We start from the raw sequence: 14775 nt of genomic DNA on the forward strand, positions 1-14775 counted from the left end.
GTGTATGGGAAAACAGAAAATCCTCTACGCTGCTCCGTTACTGTTAATGTATCTTCGCATTTGGTACATGAGTATTTCGTCGTTTCTGTTTTGTTGTTCGTTGCTTTGCCTATTTGAAATACAACCATGTCGCTGCCTTTGTTTACATACTTACGGACATATTTGATGGATTTCACTGAACTGCAGTTTTCTACGTTTATACGTGCGTGGAACATTTTTGAAAGTAGGGTGTTATGTGCTACTACCCATTGATAATCTATTTCCAGTTCGTTGCTGCCTCGTATTCGTAATTTTGCTGTGAGCAACCGTTTCTGCATGATCCTCTTCTGTATTTGGGATAGCCTTCAACTTCGGTTTGTGTGTCGTCCAAGTATGGTTTTGGGTACTTTTTTGTAGATTTTCCATGCCTCACACATGGTGAATTTGGGTTAATGGCTCGCATGGTCCGTGAATCATGTTTTTCACTACTGTGTCTTATAGTTCCGGATCTCCTTGTGGGTTGGGAAATTCATCTTGAATGTTTTTGTTGATATCCGTGGAATGGATTCTGTTGCGAAGCCATATGACATTGTGTAAGTGAGGTAGTCCTCGTATCTGCCATTCGACTGTGTACATCCAGCATCTAACGGTTCCAAAGATGTATTTTGTGATGACTGCAATAAATCTCATTTGTTTTTGTTGGCCAACTCAGACTATTATGTCGTGTCGATGCATGAGAACTGGTCCGTATCTTGGTTGTTTTTTGATTTATAGCCACGACGAGCTGCATGTGAATCTTATTAAGAGGCCAGGTTCTACATATTTTCTTATGTAGGCCTCGGCATCTTGAGTATATTCGTGCATGTGTCTCGGACTTCCTATGTTTGACTAGCGTAAGATTACCATCGTTCCAATGTCGTTTCCATCATTCATGGTTGCATCTCGAAGGTGGATGTGTTCTTCGGTGTGTAGTTTATTCTGATTCAGTCTTATGAAAGCCGGCCTAAGTGGCCGTGCAGTTAAAGGCGCTGCAGTCTGGAACCGCAAGACCGCTACGGTCGCAGGTTCGAATCCTGCCTCGGGCATGGATGTTTGTGATGTCCTTAGGTTAGTTAGGTTTAACTAGTTCTAAGTTCTAGGGGACTAATGACCTCAGCAGTTAAGTCCCATAGTGCTCAGAGCCATTTGAACCATCAGTCTTATGTAAGGCATTCGTTCCACTTACATTTTTGCATACATATCGATAAGGAATTTTTGGAAAAAACGCGCAGGGTTTGAGAATGTGGTTGTATGTTTCATTGTCTCTGATCATCAAGTGGTAAGCATATGATTCCTTGGAAGTGACATTTTTGTTTCCTTCTGCGCCTGTTTCGGATTGGATTTGGTTCATATTAAAATAATATCCGTCCTCTCCATAAAGAAATATTACTGGATATTACAGGACACCATATGAACGGCGTGTCTCTGCAATGCCTTGTAATCATCCTTGTATTCGTTGTACAGTTATGTCACGTCCTGTATTTTCATCGTCCACAGTTCGTATATCTGAGGTGCATTAAATCGACGTTCGTTTTCTCCATGTGGTCTTTCGTCGGGTCGAATTGTAACTTTATAGTTATCAGAAATCATTCGGTCTAGTGCTGTTCTGAATCTGTGACCCAGTTGATTGTACTTGTGTAAGATCCTCCGACCATCTCGGAGTACGTCCTGTCTCAATCCACTGACATTTATGCATCGTTGACCAATTTCTGTTTCTTCATTTCCGATGAAATATACTTGCAGAAATTTATGGTCTTCGTTGGACAGTGGTAGTAATGGTCCCATGTTATGATAGATTTTCCATTGCGTGGAAAAACAAAATCGATCATATCTCCGTTAGTGTTGATCGAAGTGACACCGAAAGAAGTCCTTTGGAAACAGGCGTTTTACGCTTTTAAAGAAAGTGTTTTGATTCTGGAGTTTCCCCGGTCATGAAATGCAAAAATTCCTACGGAGGTGCTTCCAGTGGTGTTAATCGAATTTTTCCATTCATGCAACAGAATCCAGGAATTTCTCTACTGAATTTTTCCGCGTTGCAACATTGGCAGATGTTACCCATTTTTCCCATTACGACGTGTTTGTGTTTGTTATATTCTTTCGTCGGGTCGTAGTGGAATGCTTCATTTGTTAGTTTGTACTGTTTACTTTTCCTCGTCCGCACTTTTCCTAGGGTGATATTTTCATGGCTGGCTCGAGTTCGCAGTCTTTTACAATAAGATTGTGTCGCAATTCTTGATTCTTCAATCGGTACATTTTGTTTTTCTTCGGTTTCTCTACTTCTCCCGGTGCTCCTTCTCGTTCGTTGCGAGTTAAAAGTGCTTCTCGCTCTTCGTCTGTTTCATTTCCGGCTGTTATTTTTTTTCCCCCTCTTTGTTTCAGAACTGGCAAGATTTCCTGCTCTTTTACGTTTGGACATTGTCTAAAATATAAATCAAATCAGCTTTTTATTAACAAATACACTAAGTACACTTTCCACTCATTTTTTCGATTTTTATTCAGTCACTGTACCACTTTGACTATTCACACTTCACTATTTGTTTTTATTCACTCATTGCACTACTTTCCCGGTTCCTGTCTTCGTCACTGATCAGAAACTCACGTTTGAACCCACGACTAGCCTTGCTTTACATACCACTACCAATGTGTAGCCCCACCAATGACGAATTCCAGAACATACAAATAAGGTTTCGAATGGTCCACAACGTTCCAGAACATTCGAGAGTGTTCTAAAATTTTCCACAATGATTTGGAATGTTCCGGGATGTTCCCGAACATTCTGGAATCTTCCCGAATATTCCAGACTATTCCCGAACATTCCATAATATCCTGGATCATTGTGGAACATTCCGGAACATTCTGGAATGTTATGGTATGCTCTCGAATACTCTCGAATCTTCTGGAATGTTCTAGAAATTTTTGGAGGGCGAAATTTCCCAGCCCTTATATCTTCAGAAGCACGCTCTTCAGGTAAAAACGGCAACTTTCTTCATGGATGGAGGATAGAGGACTACCACACCATAAAACACCCTTGATCGTATCGGCAATCATTTTTTTACTTTTAACGGCACGCACATTGTACACTTACTTATAAAATATATATATATCGAGTATATGACTCTCAGGCTTATTACCCTGCAATATAAATCTACCAATAAATGCTTGTATGTCACAATATTTAAAAATAAAGCAGAGAAATGTAGGGCCACTTCAAAAACCAGAAAGATTTTGTTCTTGCTCTTATTTTAGTCTCATCATAGCTAACACTATTATAAACTGTCGGAAAAATATTGACTCAAGATTTATTGCTGCAAACAGTGCAAATGGAGTACCTGAAATAATTACATTTGTACATCAATAGCAAAAGCGGTTCTGATGTAGCAGGTATCGACCCGTACTGAAACACCCAATTAGTACATAGTGAAGCCTCCACAGGCAGCAATGTAGGCTCTGACTCTGGCATCCAAACGATAGTACATATGGCGAATACTGTCCTGCGCCTGTTCAAGCAGTTTTGTAAAAGTAGTTGGTTGACGGGCCGCACGATTCATTTCTCCCACATATGTTCGGTTGGAGACAAGTCCAAAGATCGTGCTGGCCAGGGAAGTTGCTGCACGTCCTGCAGAGCATGTTGAGTTTCATGGACAGTGTATGGGCGAGCATTATCCTGTCGAAACAACACATGACCTCCTTCTTGCAAGAGTGGCAAAAGAACCAGTCCATCAACATTCTGCACGTACCGAGCGCTGTTTGGCGCCCCCTCCAGAAGCACCATAGGGGAACGAGGGTTGTAGGTTATCGGAACCCAGACCATAAGGTCTACGCGCAGACTACCGTGTTTTGCGTACATGTAGAATCTGCTTCCATCGCTGAAGACCACAGCGGACCATTCCATCTTCCAAGCGATCCTCTGACGACACCATTAGAGCCGTGCCTGTCGACGCTGTAGCGTGAGTGGAAGACAGGCTAGTGGTGTGCGTCTCTGTAGTCCCACTGCTAATAACCGGTTCGTAGCACTTCTGAACTCATAAACCCTTTTATCTGAGCTGTGATAACGGTACTGCCGCTTTTACAATACGACGATCCTGTCGGGCGTCTATACTGTGTGGACGTTTAGAACTCAATATATAGGTGTGAGAACGTTCACGTAACCACTATACCGGGGTCATTGTAAAACTGACACAACTTGTCCACCTTGTGTGGCAGTTCTCCGAAAGTGCCATCCCGTGACTCGGTTCAGATGGTTCAAATGGCTCTGTGCAATATGGGACTTAACTTCTGATGTCCCCTACAACTTAGAACTACTTAAACCTAACTAACATAAGGACATCACACACATCCATGCCCGAGGCAGGATTCGAACCTGCGACTGTAGCGGTCGCGCGGTTCCAGACTGTAGCGCCTAGAACCGCTCGGCCACTACGGCCGGCGTGACTCGGAAGGATTCAATTTGACCTCTTTCGAACTCGTTCAGTCAGCTGTAGGAAGAACGAGTGCATCATCATGGCATGGTTGCCTGCTTGATTCAAACGTTTGCACCTTATTGAGCGCTCTGGCTTCGAGCATTCAATATTAAAGGATAGGCGTAGATGGTGCACTGGTAGCTATGCCACTACGCTCTTTATTGGCGGACGACACTGAAGCCATCATCAGTACATCTACTATCCCCCAGGTGGCATATGCTGTCATCGGATCAAAATCAACCTCATCTGCCCAGGTGTAATAATCTTTATGTGCAGTAGTATATAGTGGTATCTGACACTTAGATGTTATTTTGTATCTTTTCGGAATTGGAGGAGGAAGAATATAAAAGATTATATTACGACAATTTTCATTTGAACAGATGAGGTTGGTGTCTACCTGAAAAATGGCGGCAACTCTTTTGATTAAATTTTATTGGAATACCTTCTAAGGGTGCTACCAAAGATGAAAATGAATGAAAAAAACATAGAAATGTATTTCTTACTATTTCAAAGAAACTAGGTGATAACAGTAGAGAGGAATGGATTACTGAAAACACCCTTTTGTTACGACCTCCAGGCCTTACGGGGCGTAATGCACCAGGGTGGCTACGAGATTTGGTTTGGGAGAAAGGGGTAAATCAAGCCGGGGCGTGCAGAGATATAGAGACAAGTTTGGCACTGACTTTTATTCCGCCGAAGAATACAAAGTGCTCCTGCTCCTCCAGACGATGGCGGCGCAGCCTGTGTACGTGTGTCAGCGCAAACGCCAGTGCTGGTATCTACTGCTTTGGCACCCGACACCTCCGTCATTGCAGACGTAACGTCTCCTGTCGTCGCTCTGACGGCATTACCCGCAGCGTGTGTCGGCCGAGTCGGAAATTCCGAGTCGGCTGGTCGTTCCTTCAAGTGCTACTCGTGGTCACCATGTAGAGCGCCGAAGGGAAACAGCCAGAGCCGCCGTTGTAGTAGAATTTCAGCAGCTCCGGCTGCCCACCAGCGGCGGCTCGGTCGGTGATTGAGGACAGCCTCGGACCCGGCTGGTCGCGAGATCGCGCCCCAGCTCCTCCCTTGCAGAGAGTAGCTTGCAGTCCGTTGGACGACGTCACCCAGAGAGCGGAGAGGCTGCCCCCCGCCGTCCCATCCAAAATTTTGGACCCACCTTTCACGGCTGTGGCTTGTCCTTGCGACAGAGCTTGGCGGTTACTTCAGCGGTCTGGCTCGCAGCCGAAATTCATCACGTCGTCGTGGTTGGCCTGCAACTTATACAATCGTCTTTCTCTCCAGTTTCAGACGTTGACGACATGACTTCTTGCATTGAGTCTGTATGGTCCCTGATTTACATTTCTTTTCGTACACCTCTGACGTAATCCCTCTGAAGGGGAGGAGTGTTTCTCAATAACTGTAACGTCAGCTTTTTTCTAGTCCACTTCGGCCCCCACATACAAGTTTCTAGGTGCTGTTGTAACTGCAACGTACGGATTTTTCATAACACGTCAGTGCCTGTGTTGCGCCTGATTTCTCCACACCTGACCCCGCATTTGTTTGTAGTGGCCGCGAAGCCGTGCTTCCTTGGCTGCGAGTGGTGTCGTAAACCTGCCCCACACAACCGTTTGTCTCACATCAGCATTGCCAGCGCCCGCTACCCGATGTGTCAATCCGTCCGTTAACTTCTACTTTCTGGCCTTATCTGTGCAAAACTGCAAGAATTCCTCAAATCCATGGTTATAATTATTCGTGACGCAGCGATATTAACATACACTGAAAATAAAGAGAAGACAGTATAGTTACCTATACAATGACTTTACGCATTACCAAAAAAAATTCCCTTAATCTATTACTGCCACTGAATCCAAATGCCAAAGTATTTCTGAGGTGAAAGAGTAACATTTTAACTATTCGGTCATTCTGTTGTACTTTCAGCATGATTTATGTGTTTAACATTATTAAAAACAACCCTCGCACTTTAATCCATTCTGTAATGAGTAACGTGAAATTTACACAGCAAGTTTATCTTAACAAGATTCATTCGTTAACAGTATTTGACTAAAAACAGCTCAACTGAGCAAATACTTGATTATGGCTAGGTTAAAAAATTAACCTTTGATTACACACTTTCATTATACACATATCAAAAAAGGTTTTGCATCAACTCGGTTCAGAGAGTTCCGGAACCTGTACAGAAAATTGGAATACAGATCAACATAAACATCATTTCGGCCCTTTTTATTGACCAGAAAAACCACACATTGCATGATGTACCACAATACTGCGAGACGTTCAGAGGTGGTGGTCAGATTGATGTACACACCGGTACCTCTAATACCCAGTAGCACGTCCTCTTGCATTGACGCATGTTTGTATTCGTCGTGGTATACTATTCACAAGTTCATCAAGGCACTGTTGGTCCAGATTGTTCCACATCTCAACGGCGATTCGGCGTGAGTCGTTGGTGGGTCACGTTGTCCATAAACAGGCCTTTTCAGACTATCTCCGGCATGTTCGACAGAGTTCATGTCTGGAGAACATGCTGGCTATTCTAGTAGAGCGATGTCATCCTGAAGGAAGTCATTCACAAGATGTGCACGATGGGGGCAGGAGGTGGGGGTGGGGGGGAAGGCGAATTGTCGTCCATGAAGACGAATGCCTCGCCGTTATGCTGCCGAGTATATGGTTGCACTATCGATTGGAGGATGGCATTCACGAATCGTACAGCCGTTGCGGCGCCTTCCATGACCACCAGCGGCGTACTTCGGCCCCACATAATGCCGCCCCGAAACAGCAGGGAACCTCCACCTTGCTGCACTCGCTGGACAGTGTATCTAAGACGCCCAGCCTTACCGGATTGCCATCAAACACGTCTACGACGATTGTCTGTTTGACGGCATATGCGACACTCATCGGTGAAGAGAACGTGATGCCAATCCCGAATGGTCGATTCTGCATGTTGTTGGGCTCATCTCTACCGCATTACGTGGTGTCGTGGTTGCAAAGATGGACCTCGCCATGGACGTCGGGAGTGAAGTTGCGCTTCATGCAGCCTGTTGCGCACAGTGTGAGTCGTAACACGACGTCCAGTGCCTGCACGAAAAGCCTTATTCAACATGGTGGCGTTGCTGTCACGGTTCCTCTGAGCCACAATCCGTAGGTAGCGGTCATCCACTGCAGTAGTAGCCCTTGGATGGCCTGAGCGAGGCATGTCATCGACAGATCCTATCTCTCTATATCTCCTCCATGTTCGAACAACATCGGTTTAGTTCACTCCTACACGCCGGACACTTCCCTTTTTGAGAGCCCTTCTTGGCGCAAAGTAACAATATGGACGCGATCGTACCGCGGTATTGACCGTCTAGGCGTGGTTGAACTACAGACAACACGAGCCGTGTACCTCCTTCGTGGTGGGATGACTGGAACTGATCGGCTGTCGGCCCACTCCGTCTTCTCGTGGATGGTTGTTTACATTTTTGGGTGGGTTTAGTGACAGCTCTGTACCGTCAGAGGGACTGTGTCTGTGATACATTATTCACAGTCAACGTCTATCTTCAGGAGTTCTGGGAACCGGGGTGATGCAAAACTTTTTTTGATCTGTGTATTTAAAAATGCGTTTGTAGTTATCACATTAGGAGCAAATAAGAATCGTTCGTGCCCACTCTCACGCTGCTTACGTCCGCAAATTCTGTGCCTTTTTCTCTTAGATCAGACTGTTAATTCACTACTGCCATTGACAAGGCAATCTATAAATTTCTTCATCCGTGCGTGGAAAAACGGAAAGAAGCAAACTCATGATTGCTGATATGTAAAAGTTTCTTCTTCAGAAAGGTAATGAAGTAAAGTAAGCCTCTGCTGGCCCGCCCGGTTGGCCGTGCGGTCTAACGCACGGCTTTCCTGGCGGGTAGGAGCGCCTGGTCCCGGCACGAATCCGCCCGGCGGATTTGTGTCGAGGTCCGGTGAACCGGCCAGTCTGTGGATGGTTTTTAGGCGGTTTTCCATCTGCCTCGGTGGATGCGGGCTGATTCCCCTTATTCTGTCTCAGTTACACTATGTCGGCGATTGCTGCACAAACAAGTTTTCCACGTACGCGTACACCACCATTACTCTACGACGCAAATATGGGGGTTACACTCGTCTGGTGTGAGACGTTCCATGGGGGGTCCCCAGAGGTACGAACCGCACAATAACTCCGGGTTCGGTGTGGGGCAGCGGAGGTGTGAAGTGGACTGCGGTAGTCGTCGTGGGGTTGTGGACTACTGCGGCTGCGGCGGGGACGGAGTCTCTCCGTCGTTTCTAGGTCCCCTGTTAACATACAATACAATACAGTACAAAGCCTCTGCTGCTTGATTTTACACATAATTAACATAAATATGTCTTCTTGTGAAAAGAAAAGGAAATAAAGAAACTAAATAAAGGGTATTTACCAGTTTCATCACTGTGTTGTATGCCTCCCTCAAAAAACAAAGTAATATATACATTTAGGCTTAACTGGCCTATACTGATGATCTTCTCTGATTATTTGCTGTTGGAGAACCTCCTCCTGCTACGTGAAGTACGAACTTTAACCAAAAATCATTCGTCTGATGTGGCCGTGCGGTTCTAGGCGCTGCAGTCTGGAACCGAGCGACCGCTACGGTCGCAGGTTCGAATCCTACCTCGGGCATGGATGTGTGTGATGTCCTTAGGTTCGTTAGGTTTAATTAGTTCTAAGTTCGAGGCGACTGATGACCTCAGAACTTAAGTCGCATAGTGCTCAGAGCCATTTGAAACATTCGTCTGATATACGAAATGTGTGGGTATATAATGTAAATTACTCACTCTCTTGTTTACAGTATTGTTTTAGTTAAAAAAATTTCGTAATTTTCTTTGTATTTTTTAGTACCCATCAACTTGTGGTGCTCAGTTGTAAGGTATACCCAGAAGTCCTCCCCATTACTTGTTTCTTTTCTTAGGATGTAACGCACCATTTGGCCTTTCAACCAGTTGATTGCGTCCTGTTGTGCTTTAGGGTAAGGTATACTGTCAGGGTTTAAAAATTCAGCAGGTGTAACGGCGTTGGGCGTAGTTCTGCTGACGCTTGCTATTTTTTGTCTTATGTAGAGCCACATGTCTTTTACCTTATCACACAACAATCTATGCTCTTCGGTATCTGGTATATTACATAATGTACACAGCGGTGACTCAGCCAATCGAATAGAGTGAAGTTTAGAGTTCGTCGTAATACTGTGTGCCGTACCGAGACGATATCAGGGGCGGACGATTCCTATAGTGATTCTTATCATTAACCTGACTTATCGCTGTTAACTTTATGTATGTATACAACAATGGGGACCATCAGTTTTCCACTGGAGATGCCAGTTACGAACTTCGTTAGAGTGGCTTTTATTCTTCCATTTCTTGTGAACGGTTCCCGAATGTTGACGGTACCTTATTTCATCTTTTTTGGCACCTTTCAGTATTTGGTTATAGCCATGTGGCTTTTCATCCCTCTTAAACGCCCCAACAACACAGTCACATCCCAGTCTTTTACTGCCCACTGAAAAAAACGGCCAATTCGCAGTTGATCTGTTTATCCATTTTGGTGCAAGGCACAATGAGCCCCCAAACTGAGTTCGACAATGTAATCCCACATCTTACAGATTAAATATGGTAAGGACCATAGTTCCGATCGGTAAAAATTGAGAACTTCCTATCACTGTACCAATAGTAATATAACCTATGGTAGTTCTAATACAAGAAATAGTAAAAAGCAGTATTAGCCAGTCAGTACGTCATATATGTTTTTCTAGTGTAGAAGATGATGCATTTTGATGAATAATACACATAGTTTTCAGTTTATTTAAAGTTCTGTTTTACTTTTGACTCAAAGATTCAATTTCCATTTGCATTCAGAGAGTGAATTTTCCTCTTTGTAGAATACATTACTACTCCTGAGACTCTTAATAGTACAATAAGCCTTTCACGTGATGAATGCAAGTTTTTCCTCATAATATGTCTTGGAGATTTTGAGAAATTGTATTACACTTGTAAATAACATTGTGACATTTAATTTGAGGACCCATTTTGTCTTACATCAAAGTGGGTGTAAAGATCCACATATAGTCATGTTTTGGTGTCAAGTGGGTACAGAGAAAATGATGGCCGGATATGTGATGCATAGTGATTGGTTGCTTCGCTTTTATTTGGCCGGTAAAATACTGGGCTGCGACTGAGAGATCTAAATATTCGTGTGTTGGCTTAGAAGCTCCCTGGCTTGCCTGTTTAGGGTACAGTAAGGGTACATGTTCGTACATCGAACCACTGTCCTCACAAAGTGCACCTTAACGTCTAAGGTACACCAGTAGTTCAATAGAGTGAGCCGCATGTGCTTTGTATTGTTAAATAATAATAGTACAGACAATTTAGATGGAGAAATTCAAAAATGGCTCTGAGCACTATGGGACTTAACATCTCAGGTCAACAGTCCCCTAGAACTTAGAACTACTTAAACCTAACTAACCTAAGGACATCACACACATCCATGCCCGAGGCAGGATTCGAACCTGCGACCGCAGCGGTCGCTGGGCTCCAGACTGAAGCGCCTAGAACCGCTCGGCCACATCGGCCGGCATGGAGAAATTACATCGCGACACTTAATTTGATGGCCCATAGTGCGTTGCACTTAAGTTCGAGCAAAAATCGAACGGCAGTCGTATATCGTTTATAATGGCGCATAAAATACTGAACTGTGATTGGGAGAGTAAAATAACCGGGTCGTGTGACGTCACAAGCACACATATCATGGACCATAAGACCCATACATATACTTCTCACTCTTTTCTGATAGTTAACCATGTTTTCCTTATAAACTCACGGGGAATGTATTTTGCTGTATTTTTGGTGTATTTTTCTCTAGCCCTATCGAAATAAGGTTTAGTCACAAAAGATATTCGTTGCAGGAACAAAAATGCCAAAATTGAGGTCCTTGAATGTTCCATTGAGCACCAAAATTGCGTGCTACACACCAGTGACATATTTAAACTGCTACAAGTAGCTATTTTCATAGCTTGTTGAGTATCAAACTTGCCATTGTAGACTCAAGAAATCCATGATTACAAACTATAGTCCTTTCATATCTGAACTTTTTTCTGGAAGAAGAAAAAAATTATTCATGTGTTAAAGTTCTTAGGTGATTTTTTAATGATTTTAGACGCAAGATTTATACAAAAATATGTACCCGTCTCCAAAACATATTTTTTTCCACTTTGCTTCATTTTATGTACTAAAATAAGTAATTACTAAATATTCGTTATTGTAATAAATAGTAGCCGGCCGCGGTGGTCTAGCGGTTCTAGGCGCGCAGTCCGGAACCGCGCGACTGCTACGGTCGCAGGTTCGAATCCTGCCTCGGGCATGGATGTGTGTGATGTCCTTAGGTTAGTTAGGTTTAAGTAGTTCTAAGTTCTAGGGGACTGATGACCACAGTAGTTGAGTCCCATAGTGCTCAGAGCCATTTGAACCATAATAAATAGTAAAATGATTATTCAATAATTACCATGCAAAGCAACAGTAACAGGATTCAGTTACACAGTGGAGTGTAGTAAACCAACCACATTTGTATATTCTGGTGTTCACGAGCTACTGCACACTGCTATACTGACTTGCTTATGTATTCATGGTGATGCCCAACAGTTGGCAGCACTTGCTCGTGATGAAACGGTTGGTTATTCATAACCGTGTACCTCAGGTTTCCATTAGTAAAAAATACTTCTATTGGATCTAAGCCACAGAACAACTTAACATATACAACTGCAGTCAGAGGGTGTGAAAGCGATACCCTGTGTGCTCCTCGGATCCCTAAGCCCTTTCTTTAACTTTTCTTTTCAGTTATACTCATACTTCGAAGCCACGGAATGCAGATATTAATTTAGGAATGTACGGATTTAACGTTCCATCGATGATGAATTCAGCAGATACAGAAATATCATTGACGCTTCTGCGGACAGCCGTTAGTGATGTGATAAGTTTCAGAAGTGATAAGTAGAATCACACTTGTCTGGAGAAGCCGGTTTATGCCACGCAGGTAGTTGTGGTCCGTATCGCAAGACCTGCTGTTATGGGCTAATCCATCCCACAATGCATGTTACTGGTGACGTCACAGAGTGATCATGTGCTTTCGTCATTGGCTAAGCCTTGAGTTCTGAAAGTATTCCGCCCCCAAAGTCGTTATTTTAAGGCCTATCCCCTTTTTCGTGTTAATTATGAATCACTTCGAAAGGCCAATGAAAATTTCTTCAAAATATTTTATTTCTCCATTTATTTATTTTCATGTCTCCTCGACTTTTTTACAACTAAGTCTCCTTCTCCAAAGCATACAGGCTAACAAGTTTTCTCATGCATCCTTTTCTTCTCAGTAACCTTCCCTTCTGTCTTCTCGTCAGTCAAGCTTATCTATCAGCACTACTGTCTCCGCAACGTGGGGTGCACAGCGAGAGGCTTCAGAGGGCACCTCAAACCAGATAGTCTCATTATAGCGCCACACATACTACGGCAACTTGCTTCCTAGATGGCACAAATACCAGGAACTACTTTATGCATCCGTTAGAGGACATTCAAATAGTCCAAACAGCTGCCAATAGTTACATATGCCATCACAGAGACAGATGAAACATCGAACTATTTGATGCACCAACCAAATAGATCGCAGCTGAAAATTCATACTCTGAGCGTACGATTTACGCGACCGCCTTCAGCTGCCTACACTGATCGAACAGTTCTCATCCGTAGTCCTCAGTTGCCGACTGGTTCCATTCGTCTAACAGTGAATGCCGAGTGCCGGAGATTACACTGATAAGGGAAAGCCTTATGACCACCGCTTACCGTGAAATTTTATGTCGCCAGTTGGCGTTGCGGGCACGTGACGCGGTAACAAAAGTATGTAAGCGGAGCATAAACGGACAGGGTCTCAACCTAGCGAAGCTATAGGCTGCAAATGGGGAAATCCATTGAGACAGTGAAACTTCCACTAGGCACTAAATGGTAGGACGTCCACGACTCTTCACAGAACGTGGGGTTCGTAGGCTTGTCTGCTCTATAAAGTAGCACAGACGGTGATCTGCGGTGATCTCTGACGAATGCTGGTACACGCACAAGCGTTTAGGAGCACACAGTTCATCGTGCAATGTTCAACATGGAGGTCCGCGCCGGCCGGGGTGGCCGAGCGGTTCTAGGCGCTTCAGTGTAGAACCGCGCGACCGCTACGGTCGCAGGTTCGAATCCTGCCTCGGGCATGGATGTGTGTGATGTCCTTAGGTTAGTTAGGTTTAAGTAGTTCTAAGTTCTAGGGGACTGATGACCTTAGATGTTAACTCCCACAGTGCTCAGAGCCATTTGAACCATGGAGCTCCGCAGCAGACCACCCCTACGTGGTCACATGTTAACCCAACGATATCGTCATCATAATTTCAGTAGGCACAGGACGATTGGGACTCGACGGTCCATCAATGGAAAGGTGTCAGCTTCTCGGATGACTCACACGTCTTGTCACTCGTCTCCACAAACGCCGTCATCGAGACGAACGTTGTTTCGAAACGTGCAGCACGCAACGGACGCAGGCTGGTGGGAGCAGTATTATGCAATAGCAGACACTCTCCTGGACTTGCGTGTGACCTGTCGTAGTAACGGAAGACACGCTGACAGTTGCGGACCACCTGGACTCCTTCATCCTTGATGTCCTCCCTGACGGCGATGTCATTTCTCAGCAGTATAATTGTCTGAGTTTCTGAGCCAGAACCGTGCTACAGTGGCTCGAGGAGCATTATAGTGAACTCATGTCTCGGCGACCAAATTCATCTGATATTAATCCTATGGAACCCATCTGGGTCGCTATCGGGTGCCATCACCGTGTACGCAAATCGGTGACCCATTAGTTATACGAATCACATGGCCTGTGCTTCGACATCCAGTAACGCATACCTCCAAAAATCTGCCAATACGCCATCGGATCCCTAAAACGCCGAATCATTGATGTATTTCGTTCCAAAGGTGATCAAACAAGCTATTAAGGAGGTGGTCATAATGTTTTGGCTCATCAGCGTAGTCAAAGTGTTTACTGAGAGAATTTATGAACTCACTCAACTGCCGTCTAAACTGAACTTTCGTTGGATTAGTTACTCAGCACCTACTGTGTTATGTTAGATTAGGTTCAAAACTTTTACATCGGTGCCACGCCTTATCATCAAGGCCGAAGCTGAGCATACTTTTTTCGTACATTCTTTTAATAAATGCTTATTCTTGTTCCTGATGTATTGCTCTAGTTATTCTGTTTTAG

Source organism: Schistocerca serialis, chromosome 3 (genome assembly GCF_023864345.2).
Source record: "Schistocerca serialis cubense isolate TAMUIC-IGC-003099 chromosome 3, iqSchSeri2.2, whole genome shotgun sequence".
Lineage (NCBI taxonomy): Eukaryota > Metazoa > Arthropoda > Insecta > Orthoptera > Acrididae > Schistocerca > Schistocerca serialis.